This window comes from Cryptomeria japonica, chromosome 10 (genome assembly GCF_030272615.1).
Source record: "Cryptomeria japonica chromosome 10, Sugi_1.0, whole genome shotgun sequence".
NCBI lineage: Eukaryota > Viridiplantae > Streptophyta > Pinopsida > Cupressales > Cupressaceae > Cryptomeria > Cryptomeria japonica.
In genome coordinates this window covers 834276191-834282190 of record NC_081414.1, presented here as the reverse complement: position 1 = coordinate 834282190, position 6000 = coordinate 834276191, and positions in this window count along the sequence as shown.

Genomic DNA, 6000 nt, shown 5'->3' with positions numbered 1-6000 from the left:
TGAATAATGGACCTTGGAGAGCACCTGGAATGGTTTGCTATCATTGCAACAAACCAGGTCACATTGCCAGATTCTGCAGAACAAGAAAGAACATATTAGATGACATACTAGTCACTCCGGAAGGAAAGATTGATATTGACACTATTCAAGCGGATATGAACAAAACCTAGAAGAAGAAACCAATAGTGTTGCAAGAAGAACCGATTTCTGCACCTAGTGTGGAAATAACAGAACCGGCAAACTAAGCATCAGAAAAGCTTATGGGGAGCAAATGGTGAAACACTACGAACCCCCAGTTTACACCGGTATGAGATACCTGTCATTTGGCAGAAGACCAGAAACAGTAAGAGGCAAATTAGGGTTTACACTCTAATGGTGGAGCATTAACTACGGTTGGTGAGGAATATGCTTAAAAGGAATTTTCAAATCATTTCTCACTATCATTTTTCGAGCGAAGAAGGTTTTCAAGTGCAGAGCGACGAAAAAGCAATTTGTGCTGCGATTCAGAGAAATTTAGAAACCTTGAAGGATATTCAGAAGCAAATTTCAAATGGTCAAGAGAAGAATGCAAAGCGGTGATTCTGCAACCGACGAAGTGTGAGGTGAAGTAGAATCTGAAATCCCTAAATTCTCAATTTCCAAAAGGTATTTTTCAAGTTTTCTATTTTTTTCATGGCTTCCATATCTCATACTAGCACTAGTGCATCTGTCGATTCAGTAAGCTTCATTCAACGCAAGTCTAAATACAATGCCCTGTCATAAGTTCATGTTGGAGTAATAGTGGAAGAAGGAATATCTGATTATATAGACTGTAAAATTGAAGACCTAGGGTCTCTAGTAATCCACTCGCAGCTAGGTCTATTCTGTGGGAAAGATAAAAAGATCAAACCGGAGTATAGCATTTTGGAGAAGAAGAAACTTCACAATGCGGTTTACTTCCTAGAGGATTTCACAGATGGCCACATTAGAATCATTCTGAGCAAGGTTCATGGTGACAAGATGTATCTGTAGAGAACTAATGATATCACACCACAAGCTGCTCATGTCGTCACTGGTTTCTGCAACGTCGGTGAAGTGCCAGCCCTGAGGAAGATCATCAAGACTAAAATAACCAAGCTCACCGGTTCAGTGAGCGACTCATGAGGAATGACTGTTAATTCCATCAAGGATGACCTCGTGAAATATGCGTGCATGGTGATTGGATATCGGACATTCCACGCCAGTAGAATTAACTCTGTATCTGCTGCAACGGTAAATGCTGCTTACCGGATGATCAAGGAAGATGCATCATTTGACCTCTGCACCGGTATGCAAAGGCAACTCCTGTTGAATCTTAAATCAATCAAACAAGATAATGTATTAAAATTCAAGTTTGGACAACTACTAATAGGACTATTTTTCTACTTCCAAGGTTACTTCCCCGGAGTGGGAGATATTCAGTGGTCTGCGGACCAACTGGTTACCAAGCAGATCAAAGAAAGCCTAGAAGCAGTTGGAACTGGCTACCCTAGAGTTCTGAACAAGTACTTTGATGAGTTCATAAGCAAGATGAGTCTAAGGATGAGGATATCCGATGACATTGTCAAGAAATATGAAGATGATATCTACTTTATCATCAATGTGGATGAATGCATAATGGAGGCCATTGAGCCCAGACAGGAAGAAGTAGAGCCTATGGGCTATGAGGTGATGTATGATATGCTGGACCGGTATGCTTCTACCCTAATCGCCTCACCTCTTGATCCTAAGGCAAATAGAACCGACACGTATCTAGAAAGGGTTGCACCGGTTGTAGAACCTCCTAAAAATAAAGGAAAGGCAGTGCCTTCGGCATCAACACTAGTTACTGTAGCCAGTCCAAAAGTGACCAAGCCATCACCTGCAAAGAAGAAACCAGAAGTGGCACCTGCCAAAGTCTTCGAGAGAAAGAGGAAGACAATAAATAATTCACTGGACTCAGAAGAAATTGTGTCTGAAGAAAAACCCAAGAAAAAAAGACAAGCAAGGAAAAAGACAAAGAATGAACTGACATCATCAACACCAGTAAATATTGACATTTCTTCCTACAAACCTTTGACACATTGTCAAAGAACCATAAAAAATATTAGGAGAAAAGTGCTGAATGATTTGATTGATTGTTTTGATGATTTCAATGATGATGAAAAGGAAGTAGTTGAACAAGAAATCATTAAGTATTTATGTGTTAATGACCGGTCGCCTTAAAAAATTAGATCTGAGAAACCAGATTCTTTGTATAACTCCTTAGACAATAAATATTGCATTGCCATAGAAAAGGAACAGGAAATGAGAGAGAAAATTTTTTCTCAACATTTTCCTGATGTATCAAATTCAGAACTTTTTGAAGTTATGAATAAATACAAAGGCCTCTTCTTCATGAGAAGAAGAAGACTCTTTTTGTTGGAAGGAAAGAGTCAAGAAGTGATTAAGAATACACACACTCTTTCTCTAGAAGCTCTTAAGATGAATCAAGTGGCTGAAGCCAACAGGAAGGCTGAGCAAGAACAGGCAATAACAAAACCAGATGAAGTGTTTGATACTAAAGGAAACCCGGTTGTTGAACCTACAGACACTATTGATGTCGATGCTCTAGATGTAGAAGATGTTGTGCAAGACACACAATCTGAAGCAACATGACAAGAGAAGCAGGCTGAACAGGTTGAAAAGCAAGCAGAGGACAAATAGGAAGAGGTAGCAAAGAAATAGGCAGAGAAGAAGAAAAAGGAAGAGGATGAAGAGAAAAAGAAACAAGAAGATGCAAAGAAGAAGAAAGAAGAAAAGGATAAGGAAGAGAAGAAGAAAAAGGAAGAAGATGAGGAGAAATGGAAACAGGAAGAAAAGAGAAAAGAGGATGAGAAGAAAAGAAAGGAAGAGGAGAAGAGAAAGGAAGCAGAAAAGAAGAAGGCAGAGGAAGAAAAGGAAGAGGAGAAGAGGAAGGAAGCAGAGAAGAAGAAGGTAGAGGAAGGAAAGGAAGAGGAGAAGAGGAAGGAAGCAGAGAAGAAGAAGGCAGAGGAGGATAAGGAAGAGGAAAAGAGAAAAGAAGTGGAGAAGAAGAAGGCAGAGGAGGACAAGGAAGTAGAAGTGGCAAAGAGCACACAGATGGAGACTCCAAAGGCAATTGGTAGTCAAGCCAAACCGGCTGACCTCACCAGTCCTATTGACCTCTAGTCTGCAAATGAAATGGAGCTACTACAAAGCATTAAGGTTGCTCAACAATGCCTTGAAGTGTTAAGGAGGAAGAAGGAGGAAGATGTGATCCAAGTTGCGATGGATACTCTTACCGGTTTGTTACCCGCCACAAACCTCCCCAGTACTGACTCATCATTGGCACAATTAAAGCTCCTATGCACAGTAGTGGATGATCAGGTGCAGAGCCTAGAAGAGGTAGCAGAGACAAATGCCAAGAAAGAGCATCAAAAGGCTCTCAACATTGCCCTGGTGAAGAAGCTTAATGAGCTCCGGTCTGAATTACAAAAAGCACAAAAAGACATAAGAAATGCTCTGGATGAGGGGAATCTACTACTGAGTAAGATTTACCAACCCCATCTCTTCTATGATGATGTGCTTGTACAAAAGCAAAAGCTACAAACTGACTTGCAGTTATATATGAGTACCTTCAAGCTGCCGTATGACTCTTTTACAGCTTATGGGCAAACCATTCACCGGTTTCACATCCAGTCTACCAAAATAGAGTTGGAAATCAGCAACCGGACTCGAGATTTGTAGGAACTCCAACTAGTTCTACTCCCTCGCCTGCAGATACTTCAGAAATGTTATCTAAATCTAGACTCCTTAACGATGACTCAAGAGATGAGCACATTAGATGCCATGGAAGAACATGTCTTCCAAGTGCAAACAGAGAAGGAAGTGGCTACCTCCCTACTTGAGTCCTGGTCTTTATCTATGAAACAATTTTTGCAGGACTTTAAATCAGTTTTTGACAAGTTTTATTCTTTACTGTCATAAACACTTATTATTTTAATGAAATAGGGGTTAGTCTATAATATTATTTTTGTCATTGTTGGAAAAGGGGGAGAAGTATAAATTTTGAATGTTTTGATGTATACTTTCTTGTTATTTCTGTTAAAAAGTACTATACATTGTATTTTATGCAAAAGGGATAGTGTATATGCTTAGGGGGAGTAATTTTGATTATGGTATATTTTTGTTGTAAAACACTTAGATGTCAAAATTTCCTAAGTGTTGCCATCAATGCCAAAGGGAGAGATTGTTGGCATTTTTGATGATTATGTTGTGATTGTCATTGATAGACACACACTTGCATTGAGATCACTTTTATATGTATGAGTTATGCTCAACCGACAATTGTTCCCAACCGGTATGATGCATTATAGTCCTTAGACTATTGGTGTTTTGCAGAAAGTGTTTTATCGATCTGAAGCGGTATGCTGACCCCAAGTGGTTCAAGGATCTCAAGCGGTACGAAGGATAAAAGCGGCCGAACACATATTTCCCAGTCTTCATTTTGTCAAACCGGCAACTGGTATTTTGCTTAAACCGGTATTTTGTATGAACCGGTAATACTCTGTGATGAGTTACCATCCACCGATTGTTTGACGGTGCCGACACTTCAGCGGTGCTTTTTGTGTCATGTTACAAAATATGTCTAGATGCATTGAACCTAGGAAATTGTATTGTAATCCTATTGGACCGACATGAAATCGGATTCCTTTAAAATGACATTGTGTCTAGGGTTTTAGGTTGTTGCTAGGGTTTAAGGTTGTTGATGAGTTAGAAAGAGTATGAATGTGTAGAAGACTGAAGTAATGCTAGAATGCATTAGGAATGAGCTATCAAGGATCTAACCAAGCAATCTATGCTATTAGCTAGATCACTCACTTGTTGATTACTCACATCTTCGACAAGTCTGAATCCCTTTATCGGGTAAGCCCAAAAAGCCTTTTGTAAATCCTCTAACAAGGTGGTTCACATCTGTGGATCTAAAATCCTCTAGCAAGGTAGTCTTTAATCAGACTTATCTCCTAACAGAGATTGAGATTCCTAACAGGATCTATTCTGGTAAAGAACATTGTATGACCTTAACTGGTTTGACCTTAACCGGTCTGGTTCCTATTCTGCAGATAGTTACTTGTGAGTTCCATCTCACCATGGTTTTTCCCATTTTGGTTTCCACGTCAAAATCTCTTGTGTTATGGTGCTTTTGCTTCTGTGGGTGAATGCATTATTTGTTATTTGGTTTGCATGTGTGCTAACCGGTTTGTTTGCTAAACTGTTTTACCAATTTACTGTTAGTCTAGCAAAGTGTTTAAGTGCAAAGATTTTTGGCATACTAATTCACCCCCGCTCTTAGTATTCATCATTTAGTTGGTGGTTGTGGGCCATGTGTTGCTACTCATAATGTCATGATAGTGAGATTTCTTACATTCACCAACTATTCTCATATTTCATTATTATTTTCTATTCCATACTTGTTACAAAAGCTTTGTTAAAAAAATTTGAATTGTCTTAAATCGAGTTTTCTTTTAACTATGCAACTAGCTATGAAGGGTTGCAATGTAACAATCTCAAGCTTGTTGCTTCTCCCAATTTTGTTATATAAGGGAGAAACCTAGATTGTTTAAAGGGATAGAAGGTAGAGATAGACAAATCGAAGCAATAGCAATAAGAAAATTTTGTACCTTTTACAGTGGTTGATTATAATACAAGAATCTAGATTTCCTGCTCGTAGTTATTTGTTGAATGTGGATGATAAATTATTATATGGTTGTCTCCAATTTACTCCTTTCTTATTTATTTAATTCAGAATATCAAGGGTATTTTTCAATTTATCAAAGAAGCTTTCTCTACTCTGTGTGATTTGATTATTTAGTTTTTGTAAGACAAAATTAAATTCCATTTAATTAAGTTACAACAATTTGGGAGAAAAAAATTGGATTAAAAAGAAGAGCCAGATAATATCACACTTTTTCATGTTTATATAAAGTATAAACACATTTGGAT